Here is a 21,358-nt window from a genome sequence, read left to right on the forward strand (position 1 = left end):
ATAGAAAGTCAGAGGAAAAACAGGTATTATCTAATTAGTGCCCCCAAGTTTGCAGGTGGAGAAAATGGACCTAGAACAATTAAGTGGAAGTCACATTCACACAATTGATTATTTTTCAAAGGAGTTCTGGATTATGAATGAAGCCAACTTTGTATTAAGGCCTAATTTATCTTCAAATTATCTCTGTGACCTTAGTTGAGTTATTTAATTCATTTTTTAACATTTTATTTATTTATTTGAGAGAAAGAGAGAGCACAAGCAGGGGGGAACGGCAGAGGGAAAGGGAGAAGCAGGCTTCCCGCTGAGCAGGGAGCCCAATGCAGGGCTCAATCCCAGGACCCCAGGATCATGACCTGAGCCTAAGGCAGACGCTTAACCGAGTCCCCAAGGTATCCCTATTTAATTCTTTTGCAACCATTTTCGTAATCTGGAAAATGGAGTTAATCGCTTACCATGCAATTTTGTGAGGCTCAGAAATAATTTAGCATAGTGTCTGACACGTCTGATTTCACAGTTGGTAGCTACAATTGGTGTTACCTTTTACTTTCAGTACGCAGTCCTTCCCTTCAGACCACATCAGGATATAAAATTTAAAAAAATATATCACCCTCTATTTTGAGGAAATTTTAATTTATGTTCATCTTCAACAAGAGAAAAAATAGTGGCTAATGTTTATCATCCCTGTTTCCCCTACTACATGCAGGCAAGTAAATACTGTCACGAATGAAAGCATGTTTAATGGAAAATTCAGTTTGATTTATTTGCTAATTAGTATCCGTTAGACTTTGAAGGGACAAGTGAATGATGTGTTCATAGAAATATCTGAATGTGGCAAAGCCATTCAGGTTTGCAGCGGAGGGTTAGTGCTGGGCACGCCAGATGCTGGTGAGGTGGCTCCTATTTATGAGAATTCATTGAGAACACGAGGTGGCATGCACTTAGCATAATGTGGAGGTCAAGACAACACAGGACAGCAAGGGGTAGATAGAAAGATGAGATGAATGGTTGGAAAACACCATTAATCAGGGGAGAAAGCTGGCATTGTGCATTATGGATCTATAAACAGTTTAGCTAAGGTGTTTCCACAATCTTACAGTTCTGTGGGGGTTAACCCAGCACTTTGCTCTCAGAAAGAATTCAGTGCAATTCAATAAATGTTTCCTGAGTGCCTTCTCCATGCCCGCCATTAAAGATATAAGACAAAAAACTCCAGACAGAATCCCTGGTCTCATGTAACACATCATCTAGTGAGGTGTCGATACATATACAAAGAAATCAATTAATAAGCTGATGGTGATGAAGGTTATCATGGGAATAGAATAAGGAGCCGTGCAAGCACAGACAAGAAATAAATGAATTTGGAGTATCTTTAAGCTTAGTACTGATTAATGAAGAAAATTTTGAAATATTTGGGAAAGGGGGTAAAGTTACAAATAATCAAACTGATAGGGTATTTCTGGCTATGCCAAGGGATGAGAGGAGAGAGGCATTGTAGAACATCAGGGGTAGAAGGCTGCAGAGTTCAGGGTTCGTTAGGATATTTTGCCTGAAATGTGCTGAAACTGTTTAAGCATTGCACTGAGCAGATACTGTTTTTATCTCTTTAGCACCTCTGTTAAGGTTGGTACAATGGCTGCAGGTCATTGGACACCAAAGAAACTGATGTTGTCTGATTGAAGGGGTGAACTCAGCCCATGATGAACTGTGTTCCAAGAGGATAACTGATAACTAACTCGGGATGGAGAACCAGCCCTTGACAACATGGTACCTGGTTTCACTGAGCTTATGTCCCAATGGGTATGGCAGATCATAACCCAACAGAAAAGATAAGAACAGATCACAATAAATGCATCGAAGAAAATAACAGGGACAGCAGAGAAAACCGGGAAAGGGCTCTTTAGAGAGAGCATTGAGATAACAGGAATGTGAAAATCAAGGAGAAAACCATTCTGGACAGAAGGAAGAGTAAATATATGAATTCTGACATGAGAAAACGTTCAGCATGTCGAATGAAAGGAAATGAAATGAAAACCAGTGTGGCTGGAATATAGTGATTAAAGGGAAGGCTGGAATGAGGTGAAATTGAAGAAGTGGCGAGAGAAAGATCAAGGAAGTTTGCAGGTCATGGGGACGAGTTTGGGTTTTATCCTAAGAGAACTGGGAAGCCATTGAATCATTTTAAGCACGGTTGTAAAATAATACGGTTGTGTTAGTATTTAAAGATCCTTTGGCTGCTGTGTGGCAGATGGTGGGGTGGGCTCTCCGCTGTCAGCTGAATGCCACCAACACATCCTTGTAAGGTTAGCAACTTCATTTCTTGTAATCACCTTCCATGTTTTGTTCTGAGCTATGTTCCATGAAGGAGCGTAACATCTGCCTGTGATGTTTTGCAAATAGAAGTGAATGCAAAGCCTTATTCTCTAGCAGTGATAGCAGATGGGCAAAGGAGCAGATGTGAGCATCGGAAAAGCCTGTCAGCAAACTCTACAACCTACTTGCTCCATGGCTTCAGACCAGACTAGACAGTCTAGGAGCTTCCTAGACATTCTGAGAATTGCCTGCAACTCCAGGCAAGCTTTGGAAAACCACCAGATTCGGTACTGCAGGTGGAGATCTTCAGTATGGACTTTGATGACTTTCAGCTTCAGTTTCTCTGCTATCTGCCCCACCCCTTCAGCTCTTCCCACAATCACGTAAGCCCCTAGTCTGTGTTAAACCCGTTATTTCTGGAATGCATGGGATAGATTGTTTCTTAAGGGACATTAAAAATATTGGAAAGGATTAGAAGCTATGAGAGGACATCGGACACTTAGAATCCTGGAGAAAAATGATGGATTTGAGACATACCTGGTGGGAGCACAGAAAATATTAACACGTGGATTGGATGGCACAGGGAAGTAAAAGAAGGTATTGAGGGTGTCCTCTAAGTTTTTGGCTTGATGATGGTGCCACTTACTGACATGGGAAGTTCAGGACTGAGCAGGTTAAAAGGATGGATATCTTACAATGGGGGAAAATCTTTGAGAGAGATAGCTAGTGAGAACCATGAATTTCCTGGAATGAATTTGGGCTCCTGGAATCACTGGAGGTGCAGGGGACTTTTGGGTCAAAGAGTCAGTTGGGTTAGAATATATTTTGATATCTCTGGAGAGCTTGAAGGACCAAAGTGCATTAAAGGAAAGTAATCAGGAAGCTGACTTGAGGAATCTTGGGAAGAGTTCATTTGTGGTAGGAAGAGGAGATTTTTCTTGAGCTGAAGAGAACTGAGTTCAAATCCCAACTCTACAACTTATTGGTTATGTGACTGGAGAAGTTACTCAATCTCTTTGAACTTTAGTTTCTCTATCTGGGTATTAGAGATAATTTTAGGATCTACCAAAAAAAGTCAAATTAAATTATGGATATCAGATACCTGGTCATTGATAATATCTTTTATCTACGCAACACCTATTTGTTGGACAACTACTAAATCCTTGACACTGTGCCAGGAAGTTTGGATAGAAAGGCTCCTAAAAAGTGTGGGGCGCTCCTACTCAGACTGTGAGGGACCCTGATCGACTCTGTAGAGACAGAAGAAGTTTCCTATGAAGTGATGTTGGAGCTGAACTCTGGGAGTTGAATAGGAATCGACTAGATGTACGTAATGGGAGTTTTTTTTTTTGCCAGCTGGAGGTGGGTGGCAATGAAGAGCATTCCAGGTCACAGATACAGCATTGTTAAAAGCACTGAAACAAAATGCAGGAAAGTACATTTGGTGCCTGGAATTCAGACCAGTGTGGCTGGTACAGAAAGCCTGAGGGCAGAGAGAATGGGAAGATTTGGATTCCTTTTGTCCAGTCCAATCCAGCTCCCAAGAGGAAGATAAAGACAATGCATTGAAGTAGATATTTCAGCCAGTCAAAATTATAGTCATTACTTGGGAAGTACTTACTATTTACCAAGCACTGCACTGAGAGTACCCAACTCTGTTTTGAGAACTATTATGTCCAGGCACTAAGATATGATGATAACAAGACAAACAGCCCCTCTATCTTCACTCACGTTTTACTTACTTAATTCTTATAACAATTCTCTGAAGTAACAGAAGATGCTTAGATAGGTCAACAACTTGCCCGAGCTCATAGAACTAGAAAATCTTATAGTTAGTACTCCATTTATGTATTTACTTTACACATATGTATTGAGAACCTACTATGTGCTGGGCATTGTTCCTCATTCTTGGGACATGGCTGGGAGCAAAACAGAGGTCTCTTGAGGAATGCATTCAATCAGGATTATCACACAATAAACTACAGACGTCATAAGTGAATTATGTCACGGGTTAGAAACTGATACATCTTTGAACAAGGAATAAGAACAGAATGAGCAGAACTGGGAATCCTGACATTGCAATTTTAGCAGAATATTGTAGTGGAATTTATTGAGAAGGTGACATTCAAGAAAAAGCTGAGGTAGGTTGGCAGTCAGCCTTATGGAGATCTACTGTCATTGTCTGCTCAGTTACTATAACAAAGGACCATCCGCTGGGTGACTTGAACAACAGAAACTTAGTTCTCACCATTCTGGTGGCTAGAAGTCCAAGATCAAGGTGCTAGCCAATTCAGTCTCTAGTGATGACTCTCTTCTGGCTTGCGATGGCTGTCTTCTCACTTTGTTGTCACGTGGTGGAGGGAGAAAGAGACAGAAAGAGAGAGAGAGAAGAAAAGAGAGGGAGGGAGAGAGGGAGAGGGTAAAAGAGGGAAGAGAGAGATATCTTTCTCTGCTTATAAGTCCCCAGTCTTGGGATTAGGACTCTATCCTTATGACTTCATTTAATCTTAATTACCTCCTAAAGATCTCATCTCTAGGTACAGTTCCCCAGGGGAAGAGCAATCCCATCCATAGCACCTGGGGAAATGCCTTCAAGCAGAGGAAGAGCCGTGGGAAAGGCACAAAGGCAGGAGTGAGCCTGGTGCGTTAAAGACAAGCAAGGAGCCTGGTGTGGTTACAGCTGATGGAGGTGTGGGAGGACGTGAAGTCAGAGAGGCAAAGGGGATGAGTTCATTAAAAGCTAGTGGGCTGGGTCAGGGACTCCGAACCATGATCTGGGTGAAATGGAAGCCACTACAGAGCTCTGAGCAGAGGAGTGGCCTGATTTGATTTTGTTTTAGTGAGATCACTGTGACAGGTTGGAGAGCTCTCCCCGGAAGTGGACCAATCTGACACTAGCTGGGCAGGAGATGGTGCGAGGTCAGTGTAGGCAGGTCATGGTTGAAAATGGTGCACGGGGATCGTATCATAGATGTATTTGTTAGGTAAACAGAGTTTCAGGGAAAATTGTATTTGGGATGTGAGGAAGAGAAGTCAACAGTAACATCAGGCTCCCCGAGCTTGGCAACAGGAAGTTTGGTTTGTCGTCGTGGGGGGTGGTGAAGCAAGGTTGAGTGCAGACAGTACGGCTTTCAATCCAGGTCATGAGAATTTCGTGATGTCTCTTACACTTCCTTCCAAATGATGATGTCAGGCAGGCAGTTGGAATGCAACCTGTAGCCTGGGGGAAAGCTGTGCTTAGGAAAGGGAAACAGGGGAGTTCTCAGCTTGGAGATGGCATCGGATCCCAGATCTCTCCAACTTTAGAAATCCCTGGTCCCTCTATCACTTTCTTTCTTTCTTTTTTTTTTTAAAGATTTTATTTATTTATTCGACAGAGATAGAGACAGCCAGCGAGAGAGGGAACACAAGCAGGGGGAGTGGGAGAGGAAGAAGCAGGCTCATAGCAGAGGAGCCTGATGTGGGGCTCGATCCCATAACGCCGGGATCACGCCCTGAGCTGAAGGCAGACGCTCAACCGCTGTGCCACCCAGGCGCCCCTGCTCTATCACTTTCTGATAACAAGACCAAAGGATTTTCTTTACTGAAACTTCCTGCGTTTGATAATTCAGAAGGAGGTTGGTGGGCAAGAATGTCAGAGAGAATCTACTGACCTTTAATCCCATGGATATTGTAATTTGGCATGGGCAAATTTAAATACCGGTGCCTGGGGAGAACAAAATGGAAGGGTCTTCAATGATGGGATCTTAGACAATGTGACATCTGGTTGGGAGAGGAAGCTGTGAGTCTTGGAACCTTCTATGTGCCCCTCAAGCTATACCATGGACGGCCTAGCTGTGTTCGCAGGGTAGCCTTCTTTCAGGCTAGCTCACCTGTCAGGCTAATGCCTGCTGCCTCAGAAGGAGGCCTGTACAGCCATTCAAACGCGGGCTTGACAGTTGGTGCCTCTGGCTGAGAGCCGCTAAGCGGCCCTTTTAGAAAATCAGCTCTTTCAACCTGCCAGGGCCAGACAAAGCAGCAAGACGGCGTCTGAGCTGACCTGCACCTTCGGTATTAATGACTTCATGCGTACATCATAGTCAGTTCCGGCTGCTCTAACAATATACCACCCCAACCGGCTTGATATAAACAACAGACATTTATTTCTCTCAGTTCTGGAGGCTGGAAGTCTGAGGTCAGGGTGAGTTCTGCAGACTGCCAGCTTGTTGTATCTCACAAGATGGAGAATAGGAAAGGAAGCAAACTCCCTTGTGACTCATACAAGGATCATAAAGTCTCCACCTTTATCAAATCTGAATTCCTTCCTAAAGGCCCCACCTCTTAATAACCTTCACATTGGGGTAGGATTTCGATATATGAAATTTGTGGGGGACACAAACGTGCAGTCCTTAACGATCATGTGAAATAATTAGAACGGTGCCTGGAACATAGTCAACAGCTAATGCTTATTATGACTTTTATTGCTGATGCTGTCACTCTTCTTATTGTTATCCTGCTTCTTTTGTTTTATTGATGTGGAAACAGAGACTCAAGAGATTTAAAGTAAGTCTCCCAATGTCACATAGCTAGTAGATAGCAGAGCTGGGACTGTCTTTTCACATTCTAGAATCTATGGAACATACAGGACGAATCTTAGAAAATGCCTGGTGATATGATTGTCAATCTTGGTCCAATGGAACCCTGGGGTTCTTCAGGTACAGGCCTGTGGTAGCCGTGTCGTGGGGAGGGGCAGTGAGCAGAGGGTTAGGGTGCTACTGAGGATGTTCCTTCTGTCTCCTCAAAACATCTCTCAGATCTTAATTGAGCAGAGGGCTCCCAGGGTAAAAACTAGTTTAAAACCCACTTACATATTTCAATCACTCTGTTTTACCCGAGAGAAGACTGGAGCACACACAGGTTCAACGGCTTAGCCCAGTCATGCCGTGAGGTTTGGGTAGAGAGAAGACAGAATTCCTGATTCCTGAGCCAGCATTCTGTCTACAGCAGAACCACAGAGAATGACTGACCTGTCCTTGAGGATGGGACACAGATGAGAACCTGAGCTGGTGTTTTAATCGCCTCCTATTTTCCCAGTTAGTGAGGGACGGATCCCCATCCTGTGGTTATGAGGATGGTTGAGCACATGACACCCAACAGTGGACAGATGATACAGACAATTTATTAGTTACATAATCACAGCCCAGGGAAGGAGGACACTGCATGCCACTTAAGGACGCTGCATGCCACACAAGGTCACGTGTGGGTTTCGCTCAGGAACCCAATAAGCAGCAAGGGCTGTGGGAGGCAGGCTTGGTAGCATCAAGAGGAAGGGGTGCCCCCTAGTTCCTGTGGGAGGGTGTGATTGGCTTGTTTGAGTCATTCCACAGAACGGCATGAACAGAAACTCACTGCCTCGAGATTGACAGGAACAGGGGCTGGTCCATTGATGAAGAGGGTCATTTAGCGAGGGGACCTTATCCACAAGAGCAGAGTGGGGAAGGAAAGTTGCTGTTAGGCCTTTGGAAACCCTCCTGATTTTCCAGGATGTAATATGGAATCTTAATTTTCAATTTCATACCACAACTGGGACTATGTGGTCGTCTGCTTATTGCCGCACTGGAGGGCTACAGGTAGGCCAGGCAAGGGCGGAGTTCATGTTGGGTTGTCTTCTGATGCTCCCATTGTATGACAAGAGTCTCTCTCTTCCATTCCTCTGGAACCCAAAGCCCAGCGTCAATGATACAAACTCCGTGGGCTTGTCACAGAAATATGGGTGTGTTTTGCAAAAGGTTACCTGACAGATGACAGCAAATCGTGAACGAATATTCTGAGCACTGGGCAAAGCACAGGGACAACGTCACAGGTCCTGCTTAGCTGAGCTTGCTGGTCTAGTAGGGACAGAAAGCTCACACATGTGAGACGATCGGCCAAAATGTGTTTACAGTAGAAAAGAAGTAGAATCAGGCAACGGGTCTGATCCTGGCTTGGCCAAAGAACCGCTGCGCGAGTCTGGGTAAAGCCATTTAAAACCTCTGAGGCTGTCCCCTCACCTGTATAAGGTGAAGGGAGAGACATTAACATAAGCTTCACAGAAGCCCCTAGATATGTTGCCCAGCCTGACCTGAAACACCATCTTGACTCCTAAGTGGCCTCATCAAAGAGTCCAAGCGACCCTGTGTCTCTTGGGAGTACAAGTTTTGTTTGTATGGTTTAAAGTTTAGTCATACCAGAAGTACAACCGATGAATCACTAACGTAAGAATTAGTGAGTTTCTTGTGCAGACACCAGAAGGACTGTTTGCAAACTAGAGCACTCAGACCAGAACACGGAACAAGGCTCAGGGGTATATTGGTATAAAGCAGTTTATAGAGTGAGAAAGTCGTGGCTGTTTATTCTTCCCAGGGATTGGTTATAATATTAGAATTTTCTTTTTTTTTTTTTAAAGATTTTATTTATTTATTTGACAGAGACAGAGACAGCCAGCGAGAGAGGGAACACAAGCAGGGGGAGTGGGAGAGGAAGAAGCAGGCTCATAGCGGAGGAGCCTGATGTGGGGCTTGATCCCATAACGCCGGGATCACGCCCTGAGCCGAAGGCAGACGCTTAACTGCTGTGCCACCCAGGCGCGCCGTATAATATTAGAATTTTCTTAAATGGTAGGGTATTGGTCAATGGTTAACTCACACCAACCTTGAGAAACAGGTAAAGGTTTACTTATGGTTTTCAGAGGCATAAGCAAGAAGCGACCCAGGTCAAGCTAGCTTGCAAACTAAGCTAAATTAAACTTTGCTTGTTTGACTAAACTGGTTTTGTCTGCTCAGGGAAGTTTCTTTCCTTTTTTTAAAAATCAGCTTTATTGATATATAATTCACATATAATTCCGCCATGTAAATTGTACAATTCAATAGTTTTTAGTATATTCATAGGGTTGTGCAACCATTACCATTTCCACAACTCCAGGACATTTTCATGACCCCAAAAAAGAAACTCGGAGCCCATTAGCAGTCATTTCCCATTTCTCTCCAACAGCAGCCCCCTCCCGACCCAGCCCTAGGCAACCACTAATACACTTTCTGTGTGTACAATTTGCCTGTTCTGCTCAGCAAATTTTCAAGGTTGGTCTCTGTTGCTTTTTATTTTAATAGTATGCTTGCTTTGCTTTTTTTTTTTTCTCAAATTTTCCTAACCATGAAAACTGTCCTGCAGGTCACTCGATAAAAATATAGATGCCTAGGGACCTCACCCTGAAGATTCTGAAAAGTAGGTCTGGAATAGGAACTTGTAAATGGCTCTGGACATGAACTACCAGGCCTGAGTTCAGTCAGGTCTCTGCCTCAGACTAGACCCATGACAGCAGTGGGCCAACTGGCTTCTCATCCTTGACATGGATGTAAGCAGAGTTGAAGTGAGGATGACAGGAGAGCATATACCTGAAGCAGCCAGCACCCAGCCCAGCACGTTGTGGGTGCTAATTGAGCCAAACCTGAGTTCTTGATATCTGGGGCTAAGGTCAGCACAGTGACCTTTTCCACTGGTCAGATGGAAGCGTGTCTTCCATTTCCTTTAGGAGTCACCGAATAACTGTAGACCTAAGTTCCCTTCCCCTAGAAATCCCCTAGAAGTCTAACGGCTGGAAAGGTTTTCAATCAGATGCACTGATTTTGCTGCTTCTCTGCTGAGACCAACGTCGCTCCCATTAGGCCATAGAGGAAGAAACATGCGCAGACACAGTATCTGGAAATAGAGGAAGGAAATCTCTGTCCAGTCTTAATATCGAGCATTTTCAAGAAGCAAACTCTGGTCAGACATACATACTGACAAGGGAAGGAACACCACCCACCGCGTTCCAGGCACCAATATTGTATCATTTAATTCTACAGCAACCCCACATCACGGATTTAAGAAATTGAGGCTTTGCAAGATTAAAAATAAGTGGAACTTTGAATGTGATTTATTTATAAGGGGCACAGCAGGAAAATACAGAGTTGAGGCTACAACCCTCACCTCTCTCATCCTCAAGCTCACATTCTTTTCACTATTCCAGGATGAATCTAACACCATTATTTGATTTTAAGTGCTGACCTATATAACCCATGCCCTTGTTAGAATATTAATCTGAAAAATACAGACCGAAGTCCTACAATGTGTGTATGTTATTCACTGATAGATGATGCGGAGAACAAAGAATTGAGTTAGAATTCATGATATAAACTGTAAGTGACATCCCTAGCCACAGAGCCTTTGTCAAACTACATTTTATCCACTGGACAGCTTGACGTCTACTCGCTGGTGTCAGTGGCATGGGGACATTAAGAAGCAGGAGAAAAGTGTGCGGTAGAAATAACATGCGTGAATTACTGGGTGCTCAAGAGCTCGTGGAGAACAAGAAATCGTGATATATGGCGCCCCTCGTCGGGAACCATAGGGCAGTCATAAATGCCAGAGAGTGACAAATGACTCTACAATCGCCAAGCCAAGGCTTCCCACTCCCAAGCTTCAGCAGGTGGGGGGTCAAGCTGCGGAATGACAGAGGGCAGCTCGCTGCCCGCTCAGTGAACTCATCACCGCCTCCTTCCTCGCACGTCACGCTCCCGCATCCCCCACATAACTGCTCTTTGCCTGATGCCCATCATTTCTGTCATCTTTTGTTTATGCTCTCCCCTTACCTAGAATACTCTCTCCTCTTGTCCCTGTGGCCGGGACTTCGCAGGTCTTAGGATTCAGTCCAAGGCCCACCGACCTTTCCCAAGGAGCTTTTCCTGCTCCATCCTGATGAATCGAGCTCATCTGTACTTCCCTTATTTCTCATGCTTATCTCCTCACTGCACTTGCAACGCACCAATAAAATAGGACTCAGATTGTTTTTTTTAGGCTTGTCTCCTCTGGCAGACTCTGAACTCCCTGAGGTCGGGGAGTCTATTTTTTTTTCCTTTTTTCAGTCTGAGTGCTGAGCATACAGCCTACATGCTAGTGGCTCCCGGACTTTACCATCCATCTGAATCATTCAGAGGGCTCCCTGGGTCCGACTCCCACAGTTTCTGACTCATTGGGTCTGTGGCGGGGCATGAAAATGTGCATTTCTATGGACTCTGGGAAACAAACTGAGGGCTTCGGAGAGGGGGGAATGGGATAGGCCGGCGATGGGTATTAAGGAGGGCACATATTGCATGGTGCACTGGGTGTTATATACAAGTAATGAATCATGGAACTTTACATCAGAAACTAGGGATGTACTGTATGGTGACTAACATAATATAATAAAAAATATTATTAAAAAAACCCTGTTACCATTAAAAAAAAAAGAAGAAAATGTGCGTTTCTAACAAGTTCCCCGATTATGCTAATGATGCTGGTCTGAGGACAAATGCTGAGGACCATGCTATGGTGAGTTTTTACTAAGTACACCCATGTTATATTGCACAAGAGGTCAGGAACAAAAGCTGCGGAGTCACCCAGAACCTGGGCTTAAATCACAGCCCTCCAAGCTAGAAGATCTTGGACAAGGGTCTTAAGCTTTCTGAGCCTCAGTTTCCTTATCTAGAAAGTGGGTCAATAAGAAACTAGTAAAGCACTTACCACAATGCTCCTGCCGAGTTTGAGCGGGGTATAGAAGCACAGGGGGGCGGGGGGGGGGAGGGAATGAGAGGGAAGGCAGGATGTAACAGTCCAATAATCCCTGAGTGAGGACCAGCCCCAACACAGAGCCCAGCAGTGAGTTTAATTAAACAGAACACACATTTACTTACTGAAGGATCCTATTTTCTTCACATGAACAGATAAGAGAGCAGTGGAACATGACAGCCTCCAGGGTGCTGGGAAGTATCTGTTTTGAATTTTTTTACATCAATCAAGGGATTCATATACACCACCTCTTCGGCGGACGGCTTGCAGAATTGAGTCTGGTGGTTTTCCACCAGGGTTCACCACTAAAACCCTCTCATTAATAAATAATCAGCCTCTACTGATCTGCTCCGAGGCTGCCTTCAGAGCAGCTGTTCCCCCTGTGCTGCGAGCGAAGCCCTGTTTAACAGTGATGAAAACAGATTTGTGTTGCTTCTCTTCTCATTAACCTTATTATAGAGCTTTGTTCCCAAGGTACACACTTCTAAAATATAGATCACATGTAGGAAAGGGTGAAAACTTTTTTTTTTTAAAGATTTTATTTATTCGACAGAGAGAGAGACAGCCAGCGAGAGAGGGAACACAAGCAGGGGGAGTGGGAGAGGAAGAAGCAGGCTCCCAGCAGAGGAGCCTGATGTGGGGCTCGATCCCAGAACGCCGGGATCACGCCCTGAGCCGAAGGCAGACGCCCAACCGCTGTGCCACCCAGGCGCCCCGAAAAGGGTGAAAACTTTTTAACCAAGGTTGACTTGATATTTCTCAATATCTGGAGGAAGAGTAAATGATACGGTCAATCTTCAGCTTATGGGCTAGATAGCAGGCGAGGGATCGTCCGTAGTCCGGACTCTGATTTTTCCCGAGTAAAAAGAAATTTCAGAGAATAACAACCTATAATAACAATTGAACTCTCACCGTATAAAGTCAGGCACTGTGATCTGTGACCATTTTCCTTTTATTTATTTTTTTTAATTTGAACCTCACAATCCTAGCATGTAATATCTATCAAAAGGACCATTTTACAGAAAAAAAAAACAGTGAGGCTCATATGGTTAAATGTTTTGCTTAAGGCTGCACAGCTGATAAGTCAAAGACTGGGCCATTGGTTGCAAGAATACAGAAGTGGTGTTATAAAACCATGCTTCTTTTTTTTTTTTAAGATTTTATTTATTTATTTGACAGAGATAGAGACAGTCGGCGAGAGAGGGAACACAGCAGGGGGAGTGGGAGAGGAAGAAGCAGGCTCATAGCGGAGGAGCCCGATGTGGGGCTCGATCCCATAACGCTGGGATCACACCCTGAGCTGAAGGCAGACGCTTAACCGCTGTGCCACCCAGGCGCCCCTAAAACCATGCTTCTTAAAGCTTAATGTGCATAGGAATCTCCTGGAGACCTCTTAACATGCAGATTCTGATTTAGAGGATCTAGGGTTCTGCGTTTCTTGCAACTCCCAGGCCTATAATTGTGTCCAAAGAGTAGCCTTGGATACCAAGTACCACACTTCACAGAAAAGTGGCTTTTCTCTTCACTCGGATCAACTGAGTCAGCTCCATCTTGTTTCCTGGTCATGATAGCTTCCAAATATTCTCTTGACTTCTAACTTTGATTTGATTAATTATTGAATTGTCTATTCCGTGCAAAGCTCCATTCTAGACCCTGGATGGGAGAAACACCAAAATCATTAAAAAATAATAATAATACTGTTTCATACTCTAGGGTGTTTAGAATCTAGAAGAGACCCACACATACACTAAGCCATAGACTCAGTATAGAATTTCCAATCTCTGGCTTCTCCATTAGATTTATATTACAGTGAAAAGAGGGAGGATCCATTTTTTAAAGAGCAAAAAATGGCTGTGAGGTTGGACCAAGATAGATCACGGGTCATCTGGTCAAGTCCCACAGGGCAGGCAATGTGATACTCACCTGAAGTTCTCTACAGGTCTTCACTGAGCCCATGTGCCATGTGTATTAACTGCTCATGGGTGCAGGTGTGAGGATTCTGCCCTGTAAGAGTCCTGCCCATGTTGTACAGGATGTTCCTTTAGACCAGAGCAGTAGTTCTCAACTTGGGCTGAATTTTGTCCCCTGAGGAATATTCTACAATGTCTGGAGACATTTTTGGTTGTCATAATATGAAGGATCCTACTGGTATCTAATGGGTAGGGACCAGAGATGGTGCTATGCCTCCTGCAATGCACAGAGCAGGCTCCCCTGCACTCATTCTCCCCACCTCCTCATCCCACCAAAATGTTAATAGTGTTGAGAAAAAATATGCAACTAGAGCCTTCACTCTTTGTTGAGAAACTTAAGGGATCTGGAGCTTCATAGGGCAACCATCGGTTACCTCGCTCATCTGAAACTATTCCTGCAGACCACAGTGCGTCCCCTGGGGACCCCGGAGGTGAGTCTGACCTTTGGGGGCATCGTCTTGGCTGCCTGGAACTTCTCTAGCAAAACTGGAAAGTAGGCTGCCTGCACTCTATTCAGAGGCTAGGTTATGACATAAAATGAGAATTCAGGGAATGATTGGGGTAGGATAGGAGGGGAGGAAACATTTGAGCTGAACCCTAAAAGAAATTAGTATGAGTGGAAGCCACCAGACAAAAGGCCAGGGAGAGAGAGAAGCTGGTACGGTTGAAGAAATACCAATGACTGGATATGACCAGTGTGGGAGAATGAAGAGATAAGAAAAGAGCTGAGAACAGGTCAGAGAACTCTCCATTTCCAAACAAGGATCTTGGGTTTTGTCCTCAGGACAATGGGAAGCCAACAAACAGTTCTAAGTCATCCAAACTTCTGCTCTTTCCCCGCAAACCAACCTAGAAATTCAATAACCTCCATCCACAAAGGTGCCCCTTCCTGGTGTCACCAGTCCCTTGTTCAAGGATTAAAGTCTTTTCCTAGAACTTTAGCCCAAATACAAACCCCCCATTCCCGCTTCACCCAAGACTGTGAGTTGCCTGCTTGGACGGATAAATATTATTTGTCCTGGATTCTCGAGGCTTGAGGCCAGTTTGTTCACTCTCACAATCTCTCTGCTTGACTATTTAGGTGCTCCCTGGAGCATCACGCCCTCTGGTTGAGGCCGGCCCTCACATCTCTGCGCCATTTCCGGGGGCAGCCCTCCCTCTCCCCAAACCCCTGGCCTGCCTCACCTGGCTTATTGAATTACAGTCAGCTAGATCTCCAACCCTCCCTAGAGTGACCAACGCTGTTTGCCAGGGGCAGGGAGCACTCCAAAAGTGGGATTTTCAGTTTTCAATCCAGAAAAGTCCAGCCCAGCCAGGACGAGGTGGTCCCTCTCTTACCCATCCTGCACTGGGCCAGTAGCCAAGCCCTCCTGGTCCTGAGGCCAGGATTATTTCCAGCTCATCCTTGCCTTTCCTGCGCCATGTAGCTCAATGGTGAATTTTCACGCAGCTTTTAATCATCGTCTCTTCCTCCTGTCTGTACTTCCCATACTGGTGGCAATAGCAGGCAAAGGTATAATTAATTAACCATAAAAGCAGGGTGAAGGTCATTATAAACAGCTTTAAACCCAGCCTGGGGAAATCGGTTGTCAGCGGTTCAGAAAGATACACAGCAGTGTGGGGACGGTGATAATGTTTCCCCTAACACATTTCTAAAAGGCTGGGTTTTTTTCCCCCTCTGTCTTGTCCTTTATATTTTAGTTAAAAATAGCGTATATGCCCCTGCATCCCTTTCAGCCTCGTTATCGTTCCAATGCCTCCGGCGATCTGTACTCCAACTGCTCCGTTGCAGCTAAACTTTGTTTACATAGTTCAGTGTTGAGATGAGTCAGCCTTGGGCGGATTTGTTCTCTTCCCTGATTTCCCAGCCCGATTTTCTGCTTCCGTTTCTGGGGCTCGCGGAGCCTGACCCAGCGGTGGGCGAGGCAACACGCAGGTGCAGAAATGCAGCGGATGAAAAGCTCACGGTACTTTGTAACAGCTTGAAGATGTTTTACCAAACTCTGAAATGTGCTCGGGTAACAAATTGGAAAGCATCCATTCTCAGGCCTAACCCGCTTCACCTCCCCGGTATCATCTCCCCGGACTGGACCTTTTGAAGCAAACGGATTCCAAGGCCTCCATAAAAAGGGAGTCCCCATGATGAAGTACGTGTGAAAATGGTTGTAGCTTTGGCCAGCGCACGGGAAGCAGATGTTTTCGGAGAGAACTGATGGCATCTTAGGCTCATCACAATCTGGCCACAATCTGTCTTTCCAGACGTATTACCCCCCCCCCAATCCCCTACATGTTATGCTCAGCCACACGAAATGATTCTCCAAAACCCATGATGCCTTTTTCATGCCTTGGTCTCTCCCGCACTTGTATTTTCATAACCCAGAACATCTTCCACACTGCACTTTCCCTTTCCTTGCCTGCTAAATGCTTCCTGATTTTTTTTAAGGATCCAACTCAAATGACACTTCCAAACCTTTCTGGATTCCAGCGAGCCACTCTTTATTCATGCTTCTTGGCTTCCTTATCACGTTGAACATGCCTGTATGTATCCAGTCCTAACGGGACCTTAACCTCTGGAACCTGTGCCAGTCCGGTCACGCCAGGGAGCCCCTAGAGACACGGTTTAGCAATAAATGGCGGGTAGTACGAGGACCCCGAAGCCCTGTGTGAAAGGAGAATTATGGCTACTTGGAACTGCTAGCTTATCCAACATCTAAGACTCCTTGGAACTCAAACATTATTATTTGCCCGTACTCTTATAGTTGACTGTAGTATCTTTAATTTTTGCCTTTCCAGTACCCTTTCTCATGACTCTTCTCTCACTAGCACATAGACCCAGCACTTGACTGCAGTGGTGGGCGTGTCCCAGAAGCCCCGCCCCTCAGAGAACCCCTTCGCTCTGTAAACAGCGTTTGGCCCAGAGGATGGGCACATGACCCAAGTAGTCAATCAGAATCCTTGTCTGGTACTGATATATAAACAGTGGGTGAGCTACTCAGGAGTTGGTTCAAGGTGTAAAAAAAGAAGTTGGAGGCTCAAGCCAACCAAAGGGTTGTTGCCGTGGTAACAGCCGGAGGCTGGACAAACGGAAAAGAAGGAGCAAGTTTCTGGTCCCTGAACTTCTGCCTTCCCTTCTCCCTCTTGTGCCCCCTGCTGGCAGAACGTCACAGGAAGCGTGCCGGCAAAGGGGACGTTTCGTTGACAGGTTCAGCTCACAGATCAGATCACAGAACAGAGCTCAGAAAGTTGATTTGGAGTTGAGATGCAAGAAGTTGTGCAGAGGACAGACAAATTTATACGTGCATTTTGCCATTGGCCTATGTGGTTTCTCAGATGTAAATATGTAGGTGTTCTGGGGCCTCTGGGTAACAGGTGCAAAAGAAATGGTCGATAAAGTGATCTGGGAACCAGCGGGTCATAAAAGACTATGTTAAAAAGACTAGAAATGTGAAACCACCCCCATATTCTATTCTCAATTACTCTCCACCTTTCCAATTTTAAATAGCAGATCAATGCTCTTATTACTGGGAGCAAATCATAGAATATCCGTATAGCAGGATAATTTTGGCAATATTTTCTGCTACCTTATTTAATCCCCAACCTTGAGAAACAACATTTCCATCCCTTATAATAGCCCTTTTTCCTACCGCATTGAGTGTTGCGATGTCCGGTTCCCCCACCGGACTACTAATACTTCTATAGGATCCTCTGTCTCATTCTTTTTTGTGCTGGTTTAATGCTCCAGATTTGCTGAACATTCACCCATTCATATTTATTCAACAAACATTTACTGAGCACACCTTATGTGCCATATACTGAACTACAAGTCAGGCATATAACAAATCGTAATTGCTGCCCATAATATGCTCATAGTCTAAAAAATAAATAAAAATAAAAGAAGAAACCACAATTAAGAGGCAGTATTGATGCAATCTCTACAAGTGACCTGACAGGAGATGGTCAGGGTGTAACCACAACACAGCACTGGGGACTCTTAACTCAGGCTGAGCCAGGGAGGCCAGAGTGGGGGGGGGGTTACTGAAATAATCCACATTAAAGATTAGAGGGGCTTTCACCAAAGGTGGAAGGTGGGAATCGTGATTAGTAGACAGAACTGAGACCTCTTGGATCTCAAACTTGATTGCCTGTGAGAATCATCTAGAAAATTATTCAAGCCCCACTGGTCAGGCCTTTCTCAAGACCAATTACATAATACTCTTGAGATGGGACCCAGACACCAGTATTTTTTTAAGTATTCCAGATGATCCCAATATGCAGTCAATTGTCTTAAAAATACAATATCGACAGAGCTTGATGACGGGTTGCATGTATGGTAAGGAAGAGGGGAAGAGGTCAGGATGACTCTCTAGCTTCTGGCCTAGCCAACCACATAGATGGTAGATGCTAAAATAATTTTTTCTAGTATGATTATATATTGTTTTGTCATTTCCAAGGTGTCTATAAATACTCTGTGAACAGCAACTTCTCAGTAAATCATTTTAGGATAAATAAGTACCTGGAACGTGATGTCTGCCGCCAGGGGCGGGGTGGGGGGGGGAAGGGTAAGAAGCAGAGTTTTGGATAGGTCTAGTTTCTACCAGTAAGCCCAGGTGTTTAGTAAAGGTTTGAAAGATAATCAGCAGGGATGGTTATGAGCAAGGCATCTCGTGCACACAGGAAGTTGACTTAGATAATAGACACATACATGCAAAAATTCACACGTCCTTATCAGTAATGCAATCTTCAACCAGAAGTAATATTTAGAAAATACAGTATTTAAATATTAAGTCACTAAAAATAAGTTACGTTAGACTCTTGTAAGAATCACATGTTGTTAATTACTATTGCCATTCACCAAATATTTCCAGATTGCTCTCTTCGCACGCACACGGTAGAAATGTGCTTCCCTCCCACCTTGTGTTTGCAAAGGTGACATTACTAGTTCTGTCCAATTACTCGAAAATGGAAGTGACTCCGGGCCACTACATTTCAATCCCTAAGCATTTGATTAATTTAATTAACTATAAGATTCTCCAGAGCTTTTATCTCTTGGCACAGTAACCAACAACATTGAACACGATGGCTTCTCCATCAACCTGGTTTTCTAAGCTATGATGTGTCCAACCTGTGAGGGCCATGAGTTAAAAATAAATCTCTGTTTTAACCACTAAAATCTGTGAGTTGTTAGTTGCTACAGCATAAGGCAATCTATCCTGATCAATACACACTTTAAACCAGGAAGATCGCTCCTTCTAAATTCCTGGTCCTTTATCATCCATATTTACTCAGTTGGAGATCCCATACTTACCCTTATGATACTTCTTAAATAATGAATGTACAATGTTATGTTAGTTCCAGTGTACAGCATATTGATGCGACAATTCCATACATTATTCAGTGCTCACCACAATAAATGGAGACACCACCTGTCACCATACAATGTTATTATAATATTATTGACTATATTCCCTATGCTGTACTTTTCATCTCTGTGACTTATTTATCTTACAACCGGACGCTTGTACCTCTTAATTCCCTTTATCTATTTCACCCATTCCCCACCCATCTCTCCTCTGGCAACCACCATTTTGTTCTCTGTATTTAAGAGTCTGTTGGTCTTGTTTCTTAGATTCCACATATAAGTGAAATTATTTATGATACTCCTTTTATCCTGTACAGGTTCTTTGATCTTCAAGTAGATATTACTTATGTCTCCAGTTAGAACACAAGTCCTTTCAGGGCAAGAGCTGACTCTGGATAACGCATTTAATTTCTCTGAGCCACAATTTCTGAATGTGCTAGATGGGAATATGAGAAACTTCCTCAGGCTTTTAGGAAAAGTAAGACGAGCCCACATAGTATATGAACCACAAAGCCTGATACAAACTAAACTATCACAAATGATGATTTTCTTTCCTCCCACTTATCTTTGTAATCCTCACGAAATTTAGCACATTGCTAGCTCAGAAAGTATAGTGATATTTTGAATACCGACTATGTGCCAAGCCTTAACTAGATGCTATTTTAATCCTTATTAAATATGTATTATTGTCTCCATCTTACAGGCGAGAATATTGAGGCTCAAAGATGTTAAAAATGGTAAATAACTTACTCAAGTGATAAGAGCCAATTTTCAAGTTGAGCCTAACTCCAAGGCCTGGCCTTGCTCTTCCCTAAAGTATACTGCTGCCTTTGTTGATTTAATCATTGGCTTATGATTTAATTATTAACTATATCAGAATAAATGTAGTTTGAGACAATAAGAGTGGCACCTTTATCTACCTGTTTTTTATGTCTCTGTAATATTCCTCACTTCAAAGAAGCTCTTGAAGGTAAGATACATTACCAATTAAATATGTTTACCAAAATTACCATGTGGATTTTAAGTTCCACTCAGATTTCAGAAATTCAAGATGAAAGGAGAAAAAAAGATAGATTAAAATTACTTAAATACCTTGGGCCTACAAGAGACACATTTTAGACCTAAAGACACCTGCAGATTGAAAGTGAGGGGGTAGAGAAACATTTATCATGCAAATGGATGTCAAAAGAAAGCAAGAGTAGCAATACTTATATTGGACAAAGTAGACTTTTTTGTTCCTTTTGCCCAATGTGGAGTCCAACACAGGGCTTGAATCCATGACTGGGAGATCATGACCTTAGCCAAGATCAAGAGTTGGACATTTAACTGACTAAGCCACCCAGAGGCCCCTGGACATCTTTGTCCTTGTGTTGTTTTTATCCTGCTTTGGTATCAGTGTAATACTGGCCTCATAGAATGATTTTGAATGTATTCCATCTATTCCATTATTTGTAAGATTTTGATAAAGATTCCTATTAATTATTTTGTTAAATATTGGTAGAATTCACCATGAAACCATGTGGTCTTGGGCTCCTCTGTGCTGGGAGATTTTTGATTCCTAATCCAACTTTCATTTTTGTTATTGGTCTAAGAAGATTTCCTATTTCTTGGATTCAAGACTCATGATTCAATCTTGGTTACTTGGGGATTTTTAGCAATTATCTGTGTTTTTTTCCTTAGTTATCTGATGTGTTAGTTTGTAAATGTTTATAGTAATTTGTTATCACACTATGTATTTCTGTGGTTATCGGTCGTGTTCTTATCTCTTCCATCTCTCATTTTGGTTTTTGAGTCTTCTCTCTTTTCTTTCTTAGTTAATATAGTTAAAACTTTGCCAATTTTGTTGATTTTGGGGGGAAAGCTGGTCATTACTTTCAATGTTACGTTATTGTTTATTCCGGGCTCTATTTTATTTGTTTTGGATTTTTCTTTGTTACTTCCTTCCTCTACTAAATTTCAGCTAAGTTTTTTTTTTTTCTTTTTCTAGTTCCTTGTGGTGTAATGTTGCTTATTTGAACTTTTTTTCTTAATTCAAGCATTTCTAGCATCAATTTCACTGGATCATCTGCTTTTTGCTGCATCCCATAGATTTTGGAACATTGCATTTTCTTTTTCTTTT

This window comes from Ursus americanus, chromosome 9 (genome assembly GCF_024610735.1).
Source record: "Ursus americanus isolate L20-20 chromosome 9, mUrsAme1.1.p, whole genome shotgun sequence".
Classification (NCBI taxonomy): Eukaryota; Metazoa; Chordata; class Mammalia; order Carnivora; family Ursidae; genus Ursus; species Ursus americanus.